At 32.2% G+C, this 14,310-nt stretch overlaps 1 long non-coding RNA gene across 1 annotated transcript; it reads right to left on the bottom strand.

Moving 5' to 3' along the window:
• Positions 1-11,022: 11,022 nt before the first annotated feature.
• Positions 11,023-13,901, bottom strand: LOC143049223 (uncharacterized). Its single transcript, XR_012970135.1, has 2 exons — positions 13,778-13,901; positions 11,023-12,299 (listed from the first exon to the last, which is right to left on the bottom strand). It is a non-coding gene; the product is annotated as an uncharacterized LOC143049223 (long non-coding RNA).
• Between the last annotated feature and the right edge of the window lie 409 nt (positions 13,902-14,310).

The raw sequence follows: 14,310 nt of genomic DNA, 5'->3' as shown, positions 1-14,310 counted from the left end.
AAGCATTTAGAGCAAATCTGAGATGGGGTAAAATTGTTAATCAGGTCAAGATCTATCTGCCCTGAAATTTTGAGATGAATCGGACAACCCGTTGATAGGTTGCTGCCTCTGAATTGGTCATTTTAAGAAAATTTTGCCGTTTTTGGTTATTATCTTGAATATTATCATAGATAGGGATAAACTGTAAACAGCAAAAATGTTCAGTAAAGTAAGATCTACAAATAAGTCAAAGGACCAAAATGGTCTGTTGATCCCTTTAGGAGTTATTGCCCTTTATAGTCAATTTTTAACCATTTTTCGTAAATCTTAGTTATCTTTTACAAAAATCTTCTCCTCTGAAACCACTGGACCAAATTAAATCAAACTTGGCCACAATCATCATTCGGGTATCTAGTTTAATAATTGTGTCCGATGACCCGCCCAACCAACCAAGATGGCCGCCATGGCTAAACATAGAACAATGGGGTAAAATGCAGTTTTTGGCTTATAACTCAAAAACCGAAGCATTTAGAGCAAATCTGAGAGGGGTAAAATTGTTTATCAGGTCAAGATCTATCTGCCCTGAAATTTTGAGATGAATCGGACAACCCGTTGATAGGTTGCTGCCCCTGAATTGGTAATTTTAAGGAAATTTTGCTGTTTTTGGTTATTATCTTGAATATTATTATAGATAGAGATAAACTGTAACAGCAAAAATGTTCAGCAAAGTAAGATCTACAAATAAGTCAACATGACCAAAATGGTCTGTTGACCCCTTTAGGAGTTATTGTCCTTTATAGTCAATTTTTAACCTTTTTTCGTAAATCTTAGTTATCTTTTACAAAAATATTCTCCTCTGAAACCACTGGACCAAATTAAACAAAACTTGGCCACTATCATCATTCGGGTATCTAGTTAAAAAAATTGTGTCCGGTGACCTGGCCAACTAACCAAGATGGCTGCCATGGCTAAAAATAGAACATAGGGGTAAAATGCAGTTTTTGGCTTATCACTCAAAAACCAAAGCATTTAGAGCAAATCTGACATGGGGGTAAAATTGTTTATCAGGTCAAGATCTATCTGCCCTGAAATTTTGAGATGAATCGGACAACCCGTTGATAGGTTGCTGCCCCTGAATTGGTAATTTTAAGGAAATTTTGCTGTTTTTGGTTATTATCTTGAATATTATTATAGATCTATAGAGATAAATTGTAAACAGCAAAAATGTTCAGCAAAGTAAGATCTACAAATAAGTCAACATGACCAAAATGGTCTGTTGACCCCTTTAGGAGTTATTGCCCTTTATAGTCAATTTTAACCATTTTTCGTAAATCTTAGTTATCTTTTACAAAAATTTTCTCCTCTGAAACTAATGGGCCAAATTAAACCAAACTTGGCCACAATCATCATTCGGGTATCTAGTTAAAATTGTGTCCGATGACCCGCCCAACCAACCAAGATGGCCGCCATGGCTAAAAATAGAACATAGGGGTAAAATGCAGTTTTTGGCTTATCACTCAAAAACCAAAGCATTTAGAGCAAATCTGACATGTGGTAAAATTGTTTATCAGGTCAAGATCTATCTGCAACAACAAAAGAGAGTTTTTAACGACTTCAGATGGCTATACAACCCTTGCACAATCAACTGAATTTTGCAGAAATCATTAATAGGATAGATTGCCCTTATATGATAATTTTTTATTACCTTTTTGGTTTTTTTGGCAAAGGGGGAGCAGGGGGTTGCGCAACAACAAAACAACTTCACAACTTTCTCATTACTTTGCATTTCTCGTTAGATAAATTTTACAAAATTCTCCCTTGAAACAACTGTCAAATTTAAACAAACTTGGTTTAAATCACCACTAGGATATTCAGGGACCACTGTGTATGATGACCCTGCCTGCCCACATGGCTGAAAATGCACTTTTTAGTATTATATCTCTGAAACTAAACGACAGTACAACAGTTGCATTTATCATGCATCAATTGTAAATAAAAATATCAGATGAGCGACACAGGGTCCTTGGACCCTCTAGTTCGATTTTCATTTCCTTATTCGTTTTCTATTTCCTTTTTCGATTTTCATTTCCTTATTCGGTTTCTTTTTCGTTATTCGGTTTCTATTTCCTTATTCGATTTTCATTTCTTTATTCGTGTTCTATTTCCTTTTTCGATTTTCATTTCCTTATTCGGTTTCTATTTCCTTTTTCGATTTTCATTTTCTTATTCGTTTTCTATTTCCTTTTTCGATTTTCATTTCCTTATTCGGTTTCTTTATTCTTATTCGGTTTCTATTTCCTTTTTCAATTTTCATTTCCTTATTCGGTTTCTTTTTCCTTATTCGGTTTCCATTTCCTTATTCGATTTTCATTTCCTTATTCGGTTTCTTTTTCCTTATTCAATTTTCATTTCCTTATTCGGTTTCTTTTTCCTTTTTCAATTTTCATTTCCTTATTCAGTTTCTATTTCCTTATTCGATTTTCATTTCCTTATTCGGTTTCTATTTCCTTTTTCGATTTTCATTTCCTTATTCGTTTTCCATTTCCTTTTTCGATTTTCATTTCCTTATTCGGTTTCTATTTCCTTATTCGATTTTCATTTCCTTATTCGGTTTCTATTTCCTTTTTCGATTTTCATTTCCTAATTTGGTTTCTATTTCCTTTTTTGATTTTCATTTCCTTATTCTGTTTCTTTTTCCTTATTCGGTTTCTATTTCCTTATTCGATTTTCATTTACTTATTCGGTTTCTTTTTCCTTATTCGATTTTCATTTCCTTATTCGGTTTCTTTTTCCTTATAAGATTTTCATTTCCTTATTCGGTTTCTTTTTCCTTTTTCCTTTTTCATTTCCTTTTTCGGTTTCTATTTCCTTATTTGATTTTCATTTCCTTTTTTCATTTCTGTTTCCTTATTCGGTTTCTTTTTCCTTATTCGAAATTCATTTCCTTATCTGGTTTCTGTTTCCGTATTCGGTTTCTTTTTCAATACGGTGGTCAGACGGTCCCGGATCCCAGAAAAATATTTAAGTGGGAAATAGCTTGTGTCAATCCCTTTCAAAGGTATTGACATAAGCTATTTCCCACTGAAATATTTCTTGGGGATCCGGGCCCGTCTGGCCACCACAGAGCTCGGTTCAAAGGTGACCCTTAACGTAATTTTCCGTATTAACCACACATTCGGTACTTCTCTGCATATCCCTACATCAAAGTTCTGAATCGGACCTAGCTCATTTCAAAGGTATTGACCTAGGCTATTTCCCACTTAGATATTTTTCTGAGATCCGGGCCCGTCTGGCAACCACAGAGGTTCAAAGTTGCTCTTTAACATAAATACAATACCCAGAACCCAAGTTCCTTTTTAATCACGTGTGTATCTACATCCATTTGGTATAAGTTTTATATATTACAGAGTCTATTATTTCGTCAAATTTAGGACATTGAAAGACCGGGGGTCTCAACATCATTTAAGCGGTCCTAAGCGGTAGGTTTTCACTGTACATTTCTTTTTTGGCTTTTCATAAATATTTATATTTATATTTCGAAATGTCACTGGAGTGATCGGTATTTGTTTTTGGTTTATATATCATATATTAAATTACATCTTTGATGAATCTTTGATGTCCTTTTATTGATAAAATTCTATACTACATGAAGACAAATATTCAACTTATATAAGGGCTTAAATTCGAGGTCAACGAGAATTAACGACAGCTTGAAGGGGTCATAAAACGATTTGCAGTAGTCTATTCCATTATTAAAATTAAGCTATTTCTTAATGTTCACGCGTATTTCGATATTAAGTCCGTCGGTACTCCTCTAATATGCGATGCGGAACATATTGACTATATACCTTTTGTTCCATTCTTAATAAGCATTCGAGTGAGGTATAAGCTAAGGTTTATCTGTACTTACGGGCTGAAGGGTCACAGCAGTCCATTTCATTATTCAAATATCCATTTCATTATTAAAAATTTGCTATTTCTTAATTTTCACGCGTATTTTTGTATTTAGGCCTCCGCAATCCAGCTAATTGTCATTGCGGCACATATCGTTTATTCTCAATGTATTCCTCTATCAATAAGCTTTAATTTGGTGTATGTTTTTTTTCCTGAATTAGGAGCTGACGGGTTGCAGCAGTCCGTTCCATTATTCCAAATAAGCTAGTTCTCAATGTTCACGCGTATTTCGATATTAATATATAAAAAAGAAGATGCGGTATGATTGCCAATGAGACAACTATTCACAAAAGACCAAAAAGACACAGACAGTAACAACTATAGGTCACCGTACGGCCTTCAACAATGAGCAAAGCCCATACCGCATAGTCAGCTATAATAGGCCCCGATTAGACAATGTAAAACAATTCAAACGAGGAAACTAACGGCCTTATTTATGTAAAAAAAAAATGAACGAAAAACAAATATGTAACACATAAACAAACGACAACCACTGAATTACAGGCTCCTGACTTGGGACAGGCACATACTCAAATGTCCGTCGGTACTCCTCTAATATGCGTTGCGAAACATATTGACTATATACCTTTTGTTCCATTCTTAGTAAGTTTTCGAATGAGGTATAAGGTTTATCTGCAATAACGGGCTGAAGGGTCACAGCATTCCATTCCATTATTCAAAATATCCATTTCATTATTCAAAATTGGCTATTTCTTAATTTTTCACGCGTGTTTTGGTATTTAGGTCCACCGTAACCCCTCGAAAGGTCATTGCTGCACAATCAACTTTATATATGTTATATCTTTAATCAGAGGATGAAAAATAGCAAAGGTCCAGGGGAAATAAAAAAAGACAACGTAGAGTATTTTGATATATATGTTTTGGTATTAAGGTTGTCCATACATGGAATTAGTATGGCGTTCATTATCACTGAACTAGTATATATTTGTTTAGGGGCCAGCTGAAGGACGCCTCCGGGTGCGGGAATTTCCCGCTACATTGAAGACCTGTTGGTGACCTTCTGCTGTTGTTTTTTTTTTCTATGGTCGGGTTGTTGTCTCTTTGGCACATTCCCCATTTCCATTCTCAATTTTAATTTCTGTTAAAAATAGTTAAGGAAAAGCCATTAGTTTATCCTCCTGAACTAAATAAATAAAAGTGTTTTCATTTTTTTCTTATAATAATTTGAATGTTCGTTTGATAACACCAAAATGACGAATTTAGAAATACGGAACTTAGCTATAGTGTCAGTTATTTTTTTTTAAATTTTTATTTCACTATTCACCGCTCCAACTTGAATAATGAAACCTAAACTATTTCATTTACATTGAATAGTGAATAGTGAACTATTCCATTATTCATTATTAAATTTTGAATAATGAAAAATGAATAATGGACGTACTTCAGCGCGGTAAAAATGACATGTATGATGGATTTTTTTTCTGTGCTCGGTAAAAAGACCACCTACATAATGTAACTACTAGTACTTTACAGATCTATGGACAAATCGACAGGCAGGACGGAACACACTTGGTTAATCATATATACATACCATATAAAACTTCATTTTTGAGGGATTATATATATATATATATATATATATATATATATATACAACCTCTAGTAACTTACCCTGTATTTCACTTTAAATGTGTCTCGTTTTATATTAATGTATAAGTAAAATTGTCGGGCAATCTATGACAGATTTGTTTGTCTTTCTTTGTCAGCTGTTCATATTAAATTGTTCGTATTGCCTCAAATCTGTGTGTCTTCTATGCCACGTACAACTGTGACGATATTGACTTACAATTCTGCTCAAACCGGTGCTAGGGCTGTCTTGCAACTTTTATTGAGACGAGAATGATTTCTCTGTGTTGAAGATCTCACTGTATTTTGTCAAGATGAAGAACAGCAATAAAGTCTTAGACGCTGTTTCTTTGCTGCAAATTTATTTTGTATATGTCTTGATTTTGGTGTCGGGCAAACTTAGGTAAGAAAACGGAAACGAAAAATTCAGTATTTTTTTTTTTTTATATGTTAAGGCGCATAACCCTAGAATGGTATAAATGAAGCCATCAAAATCAAATGTGATATGTATTTTGTTGTAATACGGATTGTGTATAAGTTTCATAACATTTTGTTGAGGCAAACTCGAGATAAAAGAACGAAAACTAATTTCTTGACGTACAGACATACACACGGACAAGGCTAGCAAAACCTAATGCCCCTTCCACTATAAGTCATATTTCATTGAGTAACCAGATGTTTTCATCACTTAATAACGATAATTGCTATATCCTATTCTCTTTTTATTTATATAAAGTTTCGGAAAAAATGTCCCTAACCATATTAATCAGAGTCTTAATATCTAGAAGGAATTCCGATCTATATATAGGAAATTATTGACCTGGCTACTGAGGTTGTTATTTGTCCATTCTGTAAAAGAAGTAAAAAAACGGGGCATGTATTAATACCGAAATTGGGAATACCGGCTGGTATTTCATAATCTACCATGTATTGTTTCGTAGGGGTTCTTACGAAACAGCTTCTAAATGCACATCTTATATCATTTTAATGTCTCATATAGACTTTCCAGGTCGTTTTTCATTGTATACTAGAAAGATCTCATTTTTTTCTGAATTGGAGAACCATTTTTAAACGATAAAGATTAAGCCCCAGTCCCACTTGACCACGATCCCACCACGCTCACCGCAATCTAAAATAAATTCAGATCGTGGTGAGGTCGCGGTATGAGCGGCATGAAAATGTAAATTTCCGTTGCTACTACGTCCTCATTACACTTCTACAACGATCCCGCTACGATTATACTACGTTCTCACCGCGCTTATTCTGCGACCTCACTACGCTTATCAAGATCTTTCTACGCTCATCGCGTTCTCACTACGACCATAGCACGAGTTATCCGATTGCAACACGATCTTACCACGCTTCTCACAGGCACTTGTTTCTATCCATACGAAGGTCGACTATCCATATAAATAGAAGAAGGTGGCTAACGAAATTTATTTTAGGTCACGACAGTCTCCGCTTGGGACACTTTTTCTACCTTTCAACTTAATGCTAAAAATCCCTACCTTATATGAATCGATTCAGTGAATATTTTCCTTCAACACTAAACTAATTTCATAATCCCCACAGTGTTCCTCTTCACGGTAATCTACTCTCAATTCACTAAACCATGTCAAAAAGTTCAACTACCATCTTTTCAATTTTCAAAATTTGAATATCGAAAAAGGAAAAAGGAAACCGAATAAGGAAATGAAAATCGAATAAGGAAATAGAAACTGAATAAGGAAATGAAAATCTTATAAGGAAAAAGAAACCGAATAAGGAAATGAAAATTGAATAAGGAAAAAGAAACTGAATAAGGAAATGAAAATCGAATAAGGAAATGGAAACCGAATAAGGAAAAAGAAACCGAATAAGGAAATGAAAATTGAAAAAGGAAATAGAAACCGAATAAGGAAAAAGAAACCGAATAAGGAAATGAAAATCAAAAAAGGAAATAGAAACAGAATAAGGAAATGAAAATCGAAAAAGGAAATAGAAAACGAATAAGGAAATGAAAATCGAAAAAGGAAATAGAAATCGAATAAGGAAATGAAAATCGAAAAAAGAAATAGAAACCGAATAAGGAAATGAAAATCGAATAAGGAAATAGAAACCGAATAAGGAAAAAGAAACCGAATAAGGAAATGAAAATCGAAAAAGGAAATAGAAAACGAATAAGGAAATGAAATCGAAAAAGGAAATAGAAAACGAATAAGGAAACGAAAAAAATGAGGAAAATATTTTTGAGGAAAAAAAAATTTGAGAAAAAAAAAATTTTGAGGACAAAAAAATTTTGTGAAAAAAAATTTGAAAAAAAAAAATTTTTTAAGAAAAAAAAATTTTAGGAAAAAAAATTTGTGAAAAAAATTTTGAGGGAAAAAAAAAATTCAGTTTGGACTTGTAATATTTTCAAAATTTGAATATCGAAAAAGGAAAAAGGAAACCGAATAAGGAAATGAAAATCGAATAAGGAAATAGAAACTGAATAAGGAAATGAAAATTGAAAAAGGAAAAAGAAAACGAATAAGGAAATGAAAATTGAATAAGGAAAAAGAAACCGAATATGGAAATGAAAATCGAATAAGGAAATGGAAACCAAATAAGAAAAAAGAAACCGAATAAGGAAAAAAGAAACCGAATAAGGAAAAAGAAACCGAATAAGGAAATGAAAATCAAAAAAGGAAATAGAAACCGAATAAGGAAATGAAAATCGAAAAAGGAAATAGAAAACGAATAAGGAAATGAAAATCGAAAAAGGAAATAGAAATCGAATAAGAAAATGAAAATCGAAAAAGAAAATAGAAACCGAATAAGGAAATGAAAATCGAATAAGGAAATGGAAACCGAATAAGGAAAAAGAAACCGAATAAGGAAATGAAAATCGAAAAAGGAAATGGAAAACGAATAAGGAAATGAAAATCGAAAAAGGAAATAGAAAACAAATAAGGAAATGAAATCGAAAAAGGAAAAAGAAACAGAATAAGGAAATGAAAATCGAAAAAGGAAATAGAAAACGAATAAGGAAACGAAAAAAATGAGGAAAAAAAATTTGAGGAAAGTATTTTTGAGGAAAAAATTTTTGAGGAAAAAAAATTTTGAGGAAGAAATATTTTGAGGAAAAAAAATTTTGTGAAAACAAATTTGAAAAGAAAAATTTTTAAGGAAAAAAAAATTTTAGGAAAAAAAAATTTGTGAAAAAAATTTTGAGGGAAAAAAAAAATTCAGTTTGGACTTGTAATATTTTTCAAAATTTGAATATCGAAAAAGGAAAAAGGAAAAAGGAAACAACTTGTGTCTGGTGAAGAACTTTAAGGACAGACGTGTTGTGTTATAATATATTTTTATTTTTTGATTTAACCAATTAATTGTGATATTCAATTTATTGTAATGAATTGTTTGACACGATAACATGGTTATTTAAACTCACTTACAATACCTTCTAATTAAGAATACGCGTTAAGTCTCGGTTATTGTATAGAAAGGTATATACTATGACAATTAGAGCGAGGGGCTTTGCCCCAAGCTCTTATTTTTATAGTATATACCTTTCTATACAATATCCAATTTAGCACATATTTACAACTTGAGTAATCCTGTAATTAGTCTATTGATATGTTTTGGCTGACTGGATGTAGCTCATTTACGTAGTTTTGTAAATCTACTCACTATAATATCATTGTAAAAATGGGATTTCAAAAGGCCCTTGACTTTAGAATGTAAAGCAGGTAGCTGCTGGTGTAAGTATGTTTATTGACATGAACGAAGCGTTGTTTTACTATACATGTACTTATTTACATGGTAAGAGGACAAAATGAATTGACCAAGAGCAGACAATTCTTAAATTGCAGTGAAAGCTTTACATTCTTGAAAACATTTTTTTAATTTCACATAAAACCTAAAACTATCTTAATACAAACAGTTGGATCCCCCTCCCACATCTTTGGTTGAAACACCTTTTAAAAATGGCTGGATCTGCCCCTGGTATGTACCCATAGGTAGTCTAGTGCATAGTTTATATGCATGAAATATTTATTACTGGACATTAGGCAACCAATTATCGACCAATTTATGACTAAATATATCAAATTGCTTTATTAATAATTTCCCTTCAAAAGATTCATGGTTGACTCTTTTTGTGTACAAAGTAATTGCATGGAAGATAAAGGATTACAAATTTTAGATTGAGTTGTACTTTAATCAAGGTATAAAGCACCATTATTATTACTCTTTATTTAAATGAAAGAAACTTTTTTAATTGTCAAAACAAAATTTAGATCAAAAGATTGATTAGTAAAATGTTAAAAATCTTTTTGAAAACTAATTACAAACTATTTAGTTAAATTTGGAACACATCATTTATTTCAAAATAGCCAGTAGCAATTTTTGCTCTAATATCTTGATTACAATACATTTGTACAATGAAATTTTACCCTTGTGGTCATTCATGCGTAGTTACTTAGTACACGGAAAAAGTATGTACTATGAAAATTAGAAGGCAAATTCAAGCAATTTGATTGGACGAGAAGTTGTAAGTATGTGCTAATTTTTAAAAGACATTAACACAATAGTTTAAGTTATAGATACAATGGATAAGCGTTGATTCGTAAAAAACAAACCATTCGCCCTCCGGGCTCTTGGTTTCTTTTTTAAAAATCAACGCTTATCCATCGATCTATATCACATATTCATGTCAATTAGTGGTTCTCTAAAAGAACACATTTGTATATAAAATAAGCCCCCCTCTGGCGGTCATCTCACATGGTGGATCAACTTCAAAGTTACTGAACTTTGTAAGCACATTATAAGGAACGTTAGTGCCAATTTTGGTTTTGTCCCATTCAGTTGTTCTCTAACAGAAAATAATTGTATGTGACAATTTTAAACGAAGTCCCGTGCTGGTGGACGTCTTGGCTGATGGATCGGCTACAAAATAGCAACATTTGGTCAGCACCTCATAAGGAACATTCATGTCATGTTTGCTTTTATTTCACCTTTGAGTTTGATTATCCCTTTTGTAGTTTTCGTATCTCGTTTAGGTTGAAATGGTATACTCATACCTAAATTGGAGTCAGACAGTATTGTTTATTTTAACAATTTTATAGATTTTGTAGAACTGATTAATTTTGTTGATCACAATTTATTTATCATGTTTTTGAAGATAGAAGTGTCGTTTAAATGAAGTAATTCCTGTTTCTAGCATTATGTATGTTTGTATGTATAGTAGGAATGATCTTGCTTACAATTTTTGTATATCGGTTACTGTTTTGGAATGATTTATAATGACTAAAATATAAAAGTGCAACCTATTGAAAATGGGTTTTGGGATATTGTTTATCACAGTTATGTGCTTAATCAATATATGCAAGACCAGTCTTACATCTATTTTTGTGGGTTTTTTCCTTATACCGGCAAACTATTCTGTACATGGCTAATATATATCTGTTTTTACTAGATCAGACATACATTTATGACGCATCTTTTAGGAAATCACACAGCCATATATGAAAAATACAGTACTTGATTTTGATATTTTTATTCAGATGATAATTTCTAAGAATTGTAATGACAAATGCGTTGCAGAAGGTAAACATTAGTGAAATTCATTCACCAGTGTGTGTTTCAGGAATTATATTGAATAATTGTAGAGATGTGTTTTCCATTTCTACATTCCATATCGGTTAACCTACAAATTTTTTTCCCAATATTTTCAGAGATAATAAGGTTTTTATCATTTAAATTCCAGGTTCATTGTCTTGACCATCTGGACAAATGTTTTGGCAGGTATATCAGGTCGAATTAAAAATGAAAGCCGCCTCTTTTCAGCTTTTTCTGCTAGATCATAGTATCTCATCCCTTCTTGGAAATTCATATAATGGGTTATATATAAAACTGCCAACTGGTAATGAGCATTCGCATACTGTTTATCACATTCAGGTACTCGATCAATATATTGCAAGAAGAGGCTTATAGCTTTATCTGGGTCTATCTCCATACACTGGAAAGCTATTCCATACAACGCTGACACATTTGTTTTGTCCAGGTCATAAGATTTCTGGAAGGAATTGAGTGCCCTTTTCCCCTGAGATGTTGTTACATAAATTGCTCCTAGTTTGTAATATAAACTTTTAACCATAGACTTGTCGATTTCTGAAAAATGAACGTATGGAGATCGTTTATGTATAAATTTCTCTCCGGTAACAATCAAATTCTTTTGAAACTCGAAATCAGAAAAATGTTCGCATTTTTTCTTATTTAAGTTTGGATGATGAACTAGAATTACTTTACAATATTTAGCAAAAATATCACTAGGACGTAATTTTAAATATTGGTCAATTATAACAGGGGTATTATCTGGAGGTTGGAACTGACTAAAGAGATGATGTTCGGTCATTTCACCATTTGAATATGCATGAAATGCAGGCTTCAAAAATTCACAATCCTCTTCAGATTCAACCACACTTTTGGAGTATTTATGAAGAATAAACCGTCCTTTAAAGAAATATTTGAAAGCTTTGAAATATTGCTGTGCTGTCGGTGATTGTGGATAAGCGCCAAACATAGCAGGTGTCAGGATAGAGGTCCCACAATTTAAAAATGCTCGGTGTGCGTCGTTATTGTCCAGAATGATTTGTTTTTTCATATCCATTACATACTTCATACAACGGTCATAATTTGGATCATCTCGTACAGATTGGGTTATTTCTTTTCCCAGATCACTCCCAGGTACCTCTTTTTCATCTCCTGAGTCTTTCGGATTTCTCTCATTTAAAATTTGTGTGGATGAATACATTATTCTATAAAGAGAAATAGAATTCAAATACTAAGTAAGTATTAAGAAAAAAAAAACACACTTTAAGATTTAGATTAAAATACGTATGCCTCAGATGATATGAATGATATTTGTATATAAAACAGTTACTAGTTAGCAACCATATTTATTACATTGCTTTAAAGAAAATGCGGAGATTTCATATTCAAATGAATACCGAAATTTCGTCAGATTTTGTATCGGGTTTTTCAGGTTACTATAAAAACAAAGTATAACAAAGAAACTGTACTACAGGGTAATAAAAAAATGGGAAGTCCATGAAAAATTACAAAATCAAATGTTATCAACCAAGAAAAAGTGTTGAAATCTATTGTTATATTCCTGACATGGTTATTCCTGGTTTTCTAGTAATTTGTACGATAGATTTGAATTTTATTTTGATTTTCGTATTTTTGTTATTTTACTTTTTATTACAATTGTTTTTTGTTTTTTTTTTTATCTATTTATAAAAGATGTAAACAGAAGATGAAAAGCCGATTCCTTGGAAAATGGAAGAAGATTCAACAAAAAATATGATCATTTTAAAACTCTGGCGGTCTGTAGAAAGATTTATTTGGAACGAGTTAGAAAAATGTCTTCCGTTCTGTATTGATAGGGACATAGACATACACGATAAGAATGGGGGTTAAAAGGCAGTCTTGCCAACGATTCAATGAATGATGCTGATTAAATGTCTCATGAGTACCAGGTTCAATTCATAAATTGTTTGGATGCGTTTTACTCGACCTTTAGGGACACACGCTGTCACAGTCATGTTATATTCAATTATTACACTGAAATACAAAAAATACACAAGAAAGAAATAACAATGCATAGACTCTTTATTTTACATCATAATATTAGTTACATGGTGTTATAGTCACCTAATACGATATATATGGGGTCAGTAAATTCCATATGTGGTGAGAGCGAAGAGAATGGATCTTAAATCATTGATACATGTTACATGCAAGTCAAATATAGACCCGCAATGATTTTTAATCTTCTTTTGACTGAGTTAATAGTTATCAAAGGTACCAGGATTATAATTTAGTACGCCAGACGTTAAAACATACCGATTGTCTTAAGACTATAAAATAATTATGAAACGGAGTACTAACACAAAGGTTACTTGTTCGATTCTCATCTGGGATGACAATTTCAGGGACTGAATTTTTGGCTCTCCCTTGACACCATTTGCGAGTATGGTCTTGAGAAAACGATGATAGTCCGTCGGAAGGGGACAATAAATGGCTAAGAGATAGCCATATATCTTGCACGTTTAAAACACTCTTGTAGATTTCGAAAAAGAGCAGGCTAATGCCACTACAAGGCAGCACTCGCACCCGCAAAGTGGAAAGGGATTAATATAAGTTGCAAAACTTGTTTCCCAATCCACTTTAAATAAACAATTTAAAACTAAAACTATCAGACGTCATTTGATACAGTACAAGAGACGCTTACCTGTCGGTAGACCCATTTTCGCTGTATTTGTTGTTCATGCAGTTCTCTCTTTTATTGTTTCTTTGGTTGTAAATCAAATGAATTTTTTTCAATATTTTAACACTACTGGGTTTTTTTTTCTAATTTACCTTTAATGTGTATCTTGTTGAAAGAACTCTAAAATGTTATGTGTAAGACACTACTTCCTGTTTCAAATTATCTTTTTATATCCACCAGTGAGAACATGACACTTGATAACTTACATATTTGATTAGGCATTTTACCTTTATTTTTGTCTATTTTGTATATCCATGTTTGTACACTACAATGGTGAATCACAGAATGAAGGTAAATGATTTATTCAAATTAAAATTTAAAAAAAGACATTTTTTATTAACCTTTTTAGTATAACATGTATAAATAGATGAAATTTTTACTTTTTTTGTTAGATCTAAGAAGTCAGTATATTTTCCCTCTTTGAAAAATAATGTGAAAAATTTTACTTCAAATATCATAACTTCCTTATTCAGCAATCAAAGCGATAAAGTAAAGAT

Source organism: Mytilus galloprovincialis, chromosome 10 (assembly GCF_965363235.1).
Source record: "Mytilus galloprovincialis chromosome 10, xbMytGall1.hap1.1, whole genome shotgun sequence".
Classification (NCBI taxonomy): Eukaryota; Metazoa; Mollusca; class Bivalvia; order Mytilida; family Mytilidae; genus Mytilus; species Mytilus galloprovincialis.
The sequence above is the reverse complement of the archived record's forward strand: the minus strand, read 5'-3'. Positions and strand labels throughout refer to the sequence as shown.